At 38.6% G+C, this 13,119-nt stretch overlaps 1 long non-coding RNA gene across 1 annotated transcript; it reads left to right on the top strand.

The window, feature by feature from the left end:
• The first annotated feature begins 6,702 nt into the window (after window positions 1-6,702).
• On the top strand, window positions 6,703-8,243 carry LOC150030061 (uncharacterized). The gene is made up of 2 exons (XR_016527190.1): window positions 6,703-6,887; window positions 7,988-8,243. It is a non-coding gene; the product is annotated as an uncharacterized LOC150030061 (long non-coding RNA).
• Window positions 8,244-13,119: the final 4,876 nt, after the last annotated feature.

The raw sequence follows: 13,119 nt of genomic DNA, 5'->3' as shown, positions 1-13,119 counted from the left end.
GGTTTTCATATTGATATTTATATTAAGTACCATAAAATAGAAAAAAAACTATGGTTTATATGTTTCATATGATGAAATATTAAAACTATAGGTTATAAATATAATATGATAAGTTGGTTATCATATTTATTTATAATATATTAATTATATGCTAATTATTTCTTTTTATCTAATAACCCATTGAGTGGGAGGTTATTGGAAGTTTTATGGTAACTGTTAGACAAAAGGAAAATTATTTTCCAAAATTAGTAGTTGATCCATTCGGATAATTCTCATGGAAAAAGCTATCAAGTGAAAATTGTTTTTACTAAGCGATAGCATTGACAGAGCATACATGATCGTGTAGAGTTGACTATATGATAGTTACTCAGCTGATCGTTGCTACACGATCGAGTAGCAAAGTCTATGTGATAGGCTTGTGTTTTCTAAACGATCGAGTATTTTGTCTATGCAATAGACACTGTTCATATCTCCCACTTACTCGATCGTCTACTCGATCGCATATCTCCTCTCTTCCTCAAGCCAAGATCATACAGAGCCCACAACTCCTAGATTCTCATACCGCGAATACCAAGGTAACACTTGTGGTGGTGTCTTTACTCTATTCTGAATCGAGTTGGACTCGATTGGATTTGAGGAGCATTCAGATGTTTGTGGAAGTTATATTCATTGAAGGATCTCATAATCTAATAGTACCATGAGCGCGTTCGGATCGCTCCGGATCTCACAAGTGACCGAAATACAACATTATACATTCATACAAACAATTATGCATAAAAATCTTAATTAACGGCATGCTTTGAACAAGTAAATAACAAGGGAAAGAATTCCATATTAGTTGAAGATATTCTTCACACTTTAGAACTCCAACGAAGCGGAAACCTTCCATGCGATCTACAGCATCGACTACAGCAGCACGAACAACCGTGAACTCGTGACTGCAACGGGGACGACACCACCACTAAAGAGCCCCGGGTATTCTCGGAGTGAAAACTCAAAGGGTGGTCTTTGGTGAATTTGGTAGAGGAAGGAGGAAACACGAATCGTATAGGCGATAAGCAAGTGGGAGGGAAGAAAATGCTATTGCATAGCAAAAATTCTTATCGTTTAGGAGGAGCTACACGATCGTGTAGGATTTACTGAACGATCAATTAGGAAAAGGTACACGATCGTTTAGTAAAACTGGCACACTATACGATCATTTAGAGAAGCTATCCGATCGTGCAGTCGGACAGTGTGCGATCGTTTCGGCGTTGAGGTAGACGATCGTTTAGGTCGAAGGACTATCGTATGGCTCTTTTTTTATGTAAGCGATCGTTTCTTATTCTCCAATGCGCGCTATTGCGAATATTTTGTGTCAATTTTATCAAAATGAAAACATTTTTCATTTTAACTCATCGGTTACAATAACTGACGTTCCCCATTAACCCACTCCAAACTTAAAAATTGGCTTAATTATCATATAATTAACCAATTAATTAATATAATCATATTATACTTTTATCCTATAGTTTGATATCACATATCTACTATAGTATTTTCTCCTCTACTTGATATAAATCATATTTATATCTAATTTCCTCTAAAATAATGTATCTCATACATTTAGCCAATTATATCATATATAATTAACCACACTAATTATATCATATATAATTGAACTTTCTCTTGTCAATTTGAACATTTTAAATTAACCCAAACACTGGTTCTCGACTTTATCCAAGCTACCCAAGGGACCTAATGGACCTGTGGCTCGAAGCTCCAACGGTCCGTGAATAGCTGACTAAACTCTTTAGCTATGAGATCCACCATTCGTTAACTGTCAGGCATTCTACTAAAGACCAACAACTCAACCCTTCTTACCACAGATATATTTCTGTGTCCATCAGATATAACCAATCATGAGTACGATGACCTTTCACAGATGCTCGTAAGTACAACTGGGCCAAATTATCGTTTTGCCGGAAGATCGCTCAGGGCAATTCGAGAGAGAACCCGGAAGCGTAGAAAGTAGAGAGCGGGCCGACTCTCGCGAAAGCGTGATTATCTTTTGAACACGAGTAGAAAAGCCAGTGTAAAAGTCTGGGAAGCAAGAGATTGCTACCAAGCTCTTTATTCTCTTCTTGCATTGTTATTTTGTACTTCAACTTTATATTTATACAATGGAAGTTCTTATTCTACATCTGTTCACTCTCTTAGCACGCATGAGTAGCTAAACTTATCGAATGGGTTGAGAAGAACGAAGCTAACATGACCTAGGATCTTCATCGCATGCGATTATCTTGTTTTATGCTGTGCTTAACATCTCTTTAGAGCTACTCGAGAGAGAGTCTAAAAAAAGAATCTGAGACTTGAGAAAGCTAGGTTAGAATCTAGACTCGAGAGAGCAATATTAAATATGCATAAAAAAGAGATAGGGACTTAGAGATAAGCTCTATTTGTCAACTTGCATTGCATACATCCTAGAGATAGGTACGTATTATGTGGTCGCCTTATTTGTGTGTGTGTTATTTTGTCAGTGAATAAATCAGAATAGAGACTTATATGTAGGTCCTATAGACTTATCGAATATATCGCATGCGTTCTAGCATTAGAAGCCATAGCATTCGCATCGAGAGATGGTTTACTATTGTATGTGTGTTGCATGATCGCATAGTATGAATGCATCCCAGGAAGTGTTAGCCGAAACCCTTCTTAACCTATTCACTGCATACTCATCGCATCTTCCATTTTATCAACTCTTTTCGAACTCCGCCACATTTTTTATTTTTATCACCACAAACAACATTCCCGACAACTACTTGATTTATTTGGTTACCGCAAAGTCTTCTGAAAAATTACCACCGCATATTGTTTTTCCAAGTCCTTGAGTTCGACCCTGGACTTACCAGGAAACTCAGTGGAGTTTACACTTGGATTCCACTGAGAAAACTTGAGTACTTAATGCATTTTCATCATCGCATTTCATTCATAATTCCACAATCATAAAATAACGCATCAAGTTTTTGGCGCCATTGCCGGGGACTTCGGCAAATCAGTGTGCTAACGGTGATTTTTCTGATTTCTTTGTAGACTCTCAATCTCTGTCGAATTACGACCCGGAGATTGAGAGGACGTTCAGACGAAGATTAAGAGACCGCCAACAACAATAGCCAGATAAAGAAGGTATGGCGAAGCAGCCTGGAAACAGAGCACCAAACGAAAACAACTTCATGGTGAATCCAATCCTCCTAGCAAATGATTGTAATAGGCCCATTAGGGACTATGCATCGCCAAACCTCTATGATTTCTCTCCAGGAATCATGAGGCCTGCCCTCGATGGAAGCCGATTCGAAATGAAGCTGGTGATGCTACAGATGATCCAGACTACTGATAACGGGCAGAAATGCACGTTATCATAGTGCTAAGTTCTTAAACAATGTTAGATTGCGTTGATGAAATATGTTAACGTGCGTCCATTAAGCATCGTTTTCATAATATTGCGGTCACATGCGTTCATTGCATTAGAGCTGTTGTTTTTTGTATTTTTGTGCAGAATATGCGTTAACTGATGGAACACAAGACATACACAGCGGAATACGGATCTAATTACACTTTAATTGCTTTTAATTTAAAGGAAATTAGCATGCAAAAAAGAGGAAAAAACAGTAAATTAAAAGGGTAGGATACAACCTTTGAAGCTTCCGAAAAATGCTTTTCCTTATTGAATCTCGACCCGAACTCTTCTGGACCACCACTAGAGTTGACCTACTATCCTCTGGACTCAGAACCAGATTGTGGGACTTGATGGATGAAGAAAACCGAGAGAGAGAAAAGAGATGGAAAATAAGAATGAATTTGGATTTGGGTTTTTTATTTTTCCAGCCTAATTTTGAAAACAATTTTGGAAAAATGGCCAAAAGTTTTTCATCCATAATTGAAAACCCAATTTATAGAAAAAAGCCATGCAACAATTGCATGAAACAAATCCATAAAACCCAACACCTATAATTTGAACCCCGAATCCTAATTTCTCTACTTTATGTTCCTTACTAAGACTAGTGTGGTGAGTAGGTTGATGTGGAAATTAGTGTTAGGTAGAGAAAAGAGTGGAGATTTAAAGAAAAGAGAAAATTTGGAAGTTTAACTTTTGGGGAAAAATTTTGAAATTTGGCTAAGTATAGAAATTGGTGTGTTGAAGCGTTGGAAGGGTGGTGTTGATGCGTTGGAAGGGTTGTTGGTGAGGGCATGCAGCTGAAGAAGGAAAATAGAGATGACGCGTTGGAAGGCACAACGGTAGGCAAGGCATGCGTTGGAAGGCAGCCCATGCGTCGAGCAGCCTCGGCCAGTGCCCATGTAATGAGTCGAGTAGCCTTGGCCAGATGCCCCTGCCATGTGCTGAGCGGCCACGCCCATGCATTGAGCGCCCTGCCGAGCAGCCATGCCCATGTGTCGAGGTGCCCTGCCATGCAGCCAAGCGCGCAGCCCATGCGGCCAAGCACGCCCATGTGGCCGAGCGAGTGAGCGATGGCCAGCATACATCGCATGCCCATACATCGAAGCAGCATGCCCATGCGTCGAGCGGCTAGCCTGTGCAGCACGTCCATGCGTCGGTGGCCAGCACCATGCGCCCATGCCAAGCAAGTCGTGCGATGCTGCCTAGTGAGCCATGCGTCGAGGATGGGTGGTCACCCTATGCATTGGTGATGGTTAGCTCGTTGCGATGGCTTAATTGGATTGCGATGGCTAAGTTGAATTGTAATGGTAGTGAATTGGCTTGCTATGCGTTGATGTTAGGCTAGGCCTTGAGTATGGACTATGCGTTGAATATCCAAGAGTTGGACGCATACAAAGGATGAGATCACCTGGGAAACGTCATCAAACCATGTGTCTTCTTGGGAGGAAAGCCTTAAGCCTTAAGAATTTAAGGTGGTGGCATCAGATTGGAAGCTGATGCATTGGCTACACAGGAGGAAGACACTTAGGTTGCGCTGATCAAAATGATGTGTTGGTAGTGTGTGGGAGAAACACTTGGCCATGCAGCCAAGTAGGTGGTGTCAACTCTGGGGAAGGTCTGGACGCCTATAAATAGCGCCAAAAGACTTCATTTTTAGATAAAAATTCAGAAATACCGTAAAAAGGGTGGGAGAGTTGAGCAAACCTTATGTGAGAGCCAAAGTCCATACGTTGGTCATAGAATTTCAAAGAGGACGCATTGGATAGTGAAGTCTGGAAAGCAACAACAAATTGGGATGAGGAGTTCTCCCAATTTACTCGTGCGTTTGGAGTGATTACACAGCCATATGAAAGCTCTGAAAGTCTAGTTTTCAGGGTAGGGCTGCTAGAGGAAAAGCTCGAAGGGATCGGGCTGGAAACTGAGAAGAATACAGAAGGGTCAGGCTATAAGCTTGGGCCAGTCTTGAAGATTCTGTGTTTTCGGCTAAACTGCGAGAGGTTCTAAGCTCAAATTTTAGGGTAAACTTCCTGAGACATTTTAGAATATTTTTGTAGAAGGATGTATCTCAAAATAAGATTTAGAACTATGAGTAATCTAAGCTATAACTTGAATCTGGAATCTAGGGTTGAAAAGGGAGCCCGAGGTAGAAAAGGGAGCTACAAGAGTGAAAAGCTCCTAAGCAATCAAGGTGAGTGGCTAAAACGTTTTGACTAAAACATTTACTTAAAATGTTTGATCACAACGTGTTATAGAAAGCATGTTTCAAAGAAGATTATTCTCATGCCAACTAGTTTTACAAAGTGATTTCCAAGAAAACCATGAGTTATGTTTTAAACGCATGCATGTGTAAGAAATTGTTGAAAAGCGATTTATATGTGTTAAATATACTCAGCATGTAACACCCCAAATTTTCACTTTTTTATATAATTTTAGTAATTTTGTTATTTGAGGGCATTTTTGGAATTTTGGACTTCAGGTGTAATTACGGGAATTTAATTGTTGACGTTGAAATTATTCAATTTGAAAATTAATTGCCGGAATTAATTTCATTTTGGAAAGGAAAGGAATTTAATAATATAAAGTGGAACAAGGAAAAGAATAAAATATAGTTTATTTTATTTCCTTTTTAGTTTTATTATTATTATTATTTTTTTTTATTTATAAAAAATACACCTAATTTCCCTTCTCCTTCTTCATCCGTCTGCCCCCCCCCCCCCTGAAAATTTCCCTTCCCGCTGCTGTCACCAATCGTCCACGCCGCTCGTCCAGACCATCGCCGTCTAGCTAACCATCCGATTGACACCTTAGATCTTGCGGCCGAAGCCTCTCCCTAGCGCGCCACCTCGAACCTCAAGCCGACCAACCCAGTCGCACGACCCACACTAGTCTAGTCACGCCGTTGTCTAGCTCCATTCCTCATGTAGTCGCTCGCTCGCTTGACGTGTTGCCATTGGAGTTTCACCATCGATTGAAGCTCCTCTCCTACAAGCCATTGAGCCCTCCGCCGCTCGTCTCTCTCTCCTCTCTCTTCAGATGTGAAGACACCTCGCAAGCCCCTCAGACATTCACAGCCACGATTCTATTGCCACAACCGTTTGTGTGCCTCCCTCAGATCGTCGTAGGCCGCCTTTATTGTCAAGTTAGGGTTTTGGGTAAGTATTTGTTGTTCGGCACTAAGGTTTGGATATTTTTTTCTTGGAATTATTAAATGTTCAACAAGTTCTTGGCCTAAAAATCTCTTGTGTTTATTTTTTTTAAAAGATGGAATTGGAATTTTCCGAAGGAATTTAGGTGCTGATCATTGGAACTAAAATCTATTTCGGTGGATTTTGGAGACTGGATTGTTTTAGAGCAAGTATTGACCAAGCTTTGTATTGAGGATCTAATTCAAAGTTTGTGAATGTTGGAAAGAAGTTCATTTGCTTAATTTAATTTTAGGCTCAATTTTGAGGTAAGTACTCTTTACAATTGGCTTTGTGTGTCTGACGATAAATTTATGATTTATTTTTGAGGATTTTAAGACTAGTTGCAAGGATACTTTTGACTATCTAAGATTTATTGGATTGTGTTTAGAAAAGATATAGGAGCATGTGATAATATGTCTGAAAGAATTTTAATGTATGCTAGTATGAGTTTGGTTTTATGAGTTATTAAAAGGAATGAGCATGACCCTTAAATGTAATTAAGTAGCACTCCCTACCCGAAAGTCTGTAAAGTTAGATTGAGGATTCGACATTTGCTGATTCACATAGTTATGCGATTTATTGTGAGAATGTGTAGACCGTATTATATATTATGAAATCTCAAATACTTGATTGTTTACATAGTTTAGTGCATGAAAGGGATGTACTAGAGAAGATCCATTAACACTAGATTAATTATGTATGTTGAGGTTAATGAACATGACCTTGATGAGGAGATTTTAGAGGATTCATGATTAGGTGAATGTTATATGTAATAGGAAGTTAGATGCCATTTTTTTCCTTTCCAAACTATGTGACTGCTTGTAAGTAATGCACGTCCAAGGACTCAGTACATGAAAGAGATGTACTAGGGCTGGTGTGTATGAAAGTGATACATACCTAGAGGGTACTGGGGTGTACGAAAGAGGTACATACTTAGTAGGTTAGGTGTATACGAAAGAGGTGTATACTTAACTAGGTGTACGAAAGAGGTACACCTTCAGTGGGTTATGTGTATACGAAAGAGGTGTATACGTAACCATATGTAGGAAAGAGGTACACATTAAGTGGGTTATGTGTATACGAAAGAGGTGTATGCATAACCATGCGTATGTAAGAGACTGCGTTTCCTTTGGGATTCACCAGAGGTTGTGGGTCCTACGGGACTTACTAGAGGTAGTGGACATATTCAATTACCTTAGGATAGAAATAAGATTTTCACGTATATATGTGTTTCATGAGGACCAAAATAGTTTATATGTTCCACTACGGGTAGGCATCTAGAGGACATAGACGCCTAGCCTGACCCCAGTAGAGGGGTTACTTACTGAGTATTTCATACTCATTCTTTCTTATGTTGATGTTTCAGGTAAGGGTAGAGATGCACCAGCGATGGCGCAGCGGAATTCGTGATCGTGTCACTGGGACTAGTTTTTACGCTTCCACATCATGAGATTTAGAGTTCCTTTCATGTTTCTCTTAATGTTTAGTTTTGATGTTTGAAATTTAGTATTAAGAATTGTTTTTCATATGCACTTATTAACCTTTATGATTTATGGGTACCCTACTATTGTTTTTAACAATTGCATTTATTAAATGTCTTTTGAACTTCTCTCTTGTTTTAATTAGCATTTATTTCAAATAACTGAGCGTCGTTTTAAATTCTTTGCATGCATTCATTTTAGTAACGGCCTTACCTAAGTCCTAGGGGGTCGGGTCGTTACACAGCATGCGTTAGTACCTTTAAAGCCATGTTTTTATATGTGTTATACTTTACATGCTTTAAAGAGAGAAAGTTATTTATGACTAGTTTTACTTAAAACACGATACCGAAAGACATTTGAGAAGGTATCCGCCCAACTAGATACTGAAGAACTTTGAGAAGGTATCTATTGGTACTGAAGGACGTTTAAGAAGGTACCAAACCAACCAGATACTGAAGGATGTTTGAGAAGGTATCTAAACAGAAGTACCTAAGGTATCATGGTACTTAGTATGGCCACGAGCACGTAGGTAGAGTTAGAGATTGAGCAAAAGGGTTTTCTCTTGACCATTGGTGTTGGAATTGTTTTTACCCACAATAGGGTTATCCTCAACTGAGAAACAGTTTTACTATTTTATGATTAAAATAGCTTTATATGTTTCATGCTTGGAAAATATTTATACTGCAGTACAAGTACTGTAGAAGTTTATATTTCAGTTAAACTCTTTATTGAGATTTTGCATGAGAATCAATTATCTTTCTTGAGTCACTCATTGGGCGCAAGCTCACCCGTTTTCAAATGTTTCTCTTCCCCCCCCCCCCCCAAGGTGGTCCAATCTTGAAGAATTAATTTATTAACTTCTACATCTGGTCTGCCACTAAAGGATAAAAGAGATTTGTACCCGTCTGTTTAGGTGGTTAATGTTAATATTGTTACATGTTACTGTTGTTATATAGGGACTAGGGTTTTGGGTTTGGGGCTTATGAATCTAGTGTTGTAATGACTCTAAAAACATGTTATGTTTCTGATTAATAAATTTTTGGCTAAAGATATTCTGTGTGTATAAATGTATATTTGGTATCAGGGTTATTGCAAACGTTATTAGGCATTAACTGTCAGCCAAAGGGGATAAAACTGCTGTAGTCACGACCTTTCTCGAGGCTTAGGGTTAGTTGAGGGCGGGGGTGTGACATATAATCCACTATCTAAGTGGGCTTGATGTCTCCACTATAAACCAACACCTAGCCCACTATTTTGTTAGTGGAATTATCCAACAAAAGTTTGGATTTTCCCACAAACTTTAGTCAAAAGGAAAAATAGTCATTTTGTCAAAGTCAAAATTTGATCGAAAAGTCAACATTTTGACTTTTATGATTTCATGTTGACTAATTTTGACCTCCTGAGCATGAATCCGCATTCATTTTCTCGAAATTCAAATCACATTTGAATATAAGGTCGGTCAAAGTTTGACTTTTCAAAGTCAAAAGTCAACTCTTTGATTTTTTACATCTTTGACCACTTCCATTATTTCCGAGCTTCTGAATATGAACGTATTCATATTCTTGATATTTAAATCACATTTAAATATTAAAGTTGTATCTCTAAACTGAAAAACCAACCACTATACACACATACTTGTCGGTTTCTCTCTCTTCACCTAATTCGAACAATTCGAATTATTCTATCATACTGTTCTAAGTTTATTCCATATGAGCTAGTAGGGGAACCTAATGGACCTATAGATCATGGGCTCCAACGATCCGAGATTAGCTGGCTAAACTCTTTAGATGGAGCTAATCAACATTCGTTAACTCACGGGTCATTCCACTATAGTCCCATAGTTTCACTTCCCTTACTATAGATATATTTGTATCCATATGATATAACAGTGATTAGTAAGCTAATCCTTCATAGGTTGTTCGTAATCTCAGCTGGGTCATAAAAACCGTTTTACCCCCGAGACTACATCTTCTCCTTTAAGTTCCACTGATCCTCTAATGAACAATTGGTTTAAGGTCCAACCTATAAACCGAATCCCTCTCGGGCCAAGGAGAGGGTGGGGCCCCTTGTTCAAGACCTGGATTCAGTACTAAAGGGAACAACCTATCTACTGTCCCTATAACGGGTAGGAGTGAATTCCGTCTTGCACCCTATGTTCCCAGCTATCCACCTGATCTTACCCCTGAAATGGGAGGCTTATTGGGCCAGTGATGATGAGCTACCCTCACCTATGCAGATCTAAGGATAATTCCGAGTGAACAGGAGTTCATAGTTAGCTCAGGATTAAGATTAAGTTACCTAGGTCATCAATTAACGAAATAGTCAGTTTTATACATAAAACGGCATTTAGAACGTAAAAAATGACTATTTCATGGTTCAGTCTTATGCAAACTCATTGCATAGGATGCCCCCACTCACATATCTCTATATGAACGATTCAGGATCACATCGTTTGTACTAACTACAAAGTGGGCAGCATCAATAATGTCCCCAGAATAAGGTGCCCAACCTTATTTGTATACTATAGACCATTTTGGCTATATATTTGAACTTGATCCACATTTATGTCACTACATAAAGTTCAAACTATATTAAAGAACCTCAGGGCCTTAGTTTATTGGATTCAAGATTACAATTTCAATAACAACTTTACCGAAAACCAAAACAGAATATGTTTATTAATTTACAAACTACGAGTTTTAGGGCATAAAATCCAACAAACTTCTACTTGGACTAAAACTCCTAGTGGAGTATCACAATGTTGAATTTAAGTGAGAAACATATGAGTACAATAAACATATGAATACAATAAACTAGGACATATACCCAAAAGTTCTCCCACTTGTCCTAGTTTACAAATTTCGTAGACCTAGACTCTGTAGGTGACCTTCAAACACTTTAGCCGTGAGGGCTTTTGTAAAAATATCAGCAATGTTTTGCTCAGAAGATATCTGGGTTACTACAACATTTCCACGATGTACAATCTTCCGGATCAGAATATAGGGTGATAGGCAGATGCATATTTGGAATGACTTCCAAATCTGTCAAGAATTTTCTCAACCATACTGCTTCCTTTGCTGCTTCACAAGCAGCTACATATTCAGCTTCCATTGTGAAGTTCGCAATACAATTTTGCTTCACACTTCTCTACACTACTGCTCCTCCATTCAGAATGAACCCTAATCCCGATGTAGATTTTTTTGCATCTTTACTGGTTTAAAAATCAGAGTCAGTGTATCCAGTAAGGATCAAATCCTTAGTACTATACATGAACATGTAGTTCCTTATTCTCCTAAGATACTTGAGGATATTCTTAACGATAGTCCAATGATCATATCCAGGATTGGAATGATACCTACTGACTATCCCTACTGCGTAGCATATGTCAGGTCTAGTACATAACAATGCATACATCAGGCTTCCTACTACGGAAGCATAGGGAATGCGTCTCATATCCTCAACCTCTTGAGGTGTCTTAGGACATTGATCCTTTGACAAATGAATTCCATATCTATAAGGTAATAGACCTCTTTTGGAATTCGGCATCTTATACCTAGACAAAATTTTGTCTATATAAGTTGCTTGAGACATGGCTAGTGTTCTGTTCTTGTGATTCCGAATAATCTAAATCCCGAGAACATACTGCGCATTTCCTAAATCTTTCATTTGGAACTGCGTTGCTAGCCATTTCTTGATGTCAGTTAGGTAACCTACTTCATTCCCAATGGGTACAATATCGTCAACATATAAAACTAAGAACGCTATAGTAGAATTGACGATCTTCTTGTAAACACAAGGTTCGTCAATATTCTGTACAAAGCCATAAGATTTTACTGCAGTATCAAATCTTATATTCCAAGATCTAGAAGCTTGTTTTAACCCATAAATGGATTTTTGAAGCTTACAAACCTTTTGTTCTTGACCCTGTGCAATAAACCCCTCTGGTTGAGCCATATAGATACTCTCCTCAAGATCGCCATTTAGAAAGGCTGTCTTGACATCCATCTGCCAAATTTCATAGTCATAAAAGGTGGCAATGGATAAGAGTATTCTAATTGACTTAAGCATGGCAACGGGAGAGAAAGTTTCTTCATAGTCCATTCTCTCTCTTTAGGTATAACCCTTTGCCACAAGTCGAGCCTTAAAAGTCTATACTTTACCGGATTGGTCTCGTTTTCTCTTTAGATCCACTTACAACCAATTGGTTTTACATCATTTGGTTAATCTACAAGTTTTCAGACAGAATTGAAGTACATAGACTCCATTTCGAGGTCTATGGCTTTGACCCACTGATCACGATCCACATCTCTCATCGCCTGTTTATAAGTCGATGGATCCTCTATGCCGTCATCAGGCATGACAACTTGTGTTTCTGTTAAACCCAAGTAACGGTCAGGCTGATGAACAACCCTCCCACTACGTCGAGGAATTCTCAACTCTTGAGAAGGATGTGACTGACCAGATGTACTAGTTTTATCTACTACTTTAGTAGATGAACTAGCTCTATCTGTAGCGTCTTTGGGAATTTCATTCAATACTAGTCTACTGCGAGGTTGATGACTTCTTATGTGGTCTTCCTCTAAGAATGTGGCATTTTTTGATACAAATACCTTATTCTCTTGAGGATCGTAAAATAGACCACATTTTTTTTCTTTTGAATAACCTACAAATAGGCATAGTTTTGAACGACGTTCCAATTTTTTAGAATTTTGCACCAACACGTGTGTCGGGCATCCCCAAATCCTAAAGTGACGTAAACTACCTTTACGCCCTTTCCACAGCTCATAAGGTATTTCTGAAACACTTTTAGAGGGAACATTATTCAAAATATAGACAGCAGTCTCTAATGCATGTCCCCAAAAAGAATCAGGTAACTCAGCAAAGCTCATCATTAAGCGAACCATGTCCAACAAGGTTCTGTTTCATTTTTCAGATACACCATTCTGTTGAGGCATATTAGGTGCAGAGAGTTGTGACTTGATTCCATGTTCTATCATATAGTCCTGGAATCTTAAGT

This window comes from Benincasa hispida, unplaced genomic scaffold, assembly GCF_027475165.1.
Source record: "Benincasa hispida cultivar pf3 unplaced genomic scaffold, pf3_genome.v1.1 HicScf638, whole genome shotgun sequence".
NCBI classification, from domain to species: domain Eukaryota; kingdom Viridiplantae; phylum Streptophyta; class Magnoliopsida; order Cucurbitales; family Cucurbitaceae; genus Benincasa; species Benincasa hispida.
This window is presented reverse-complemented; position numbering and strand designations above follow the sequence as displayed.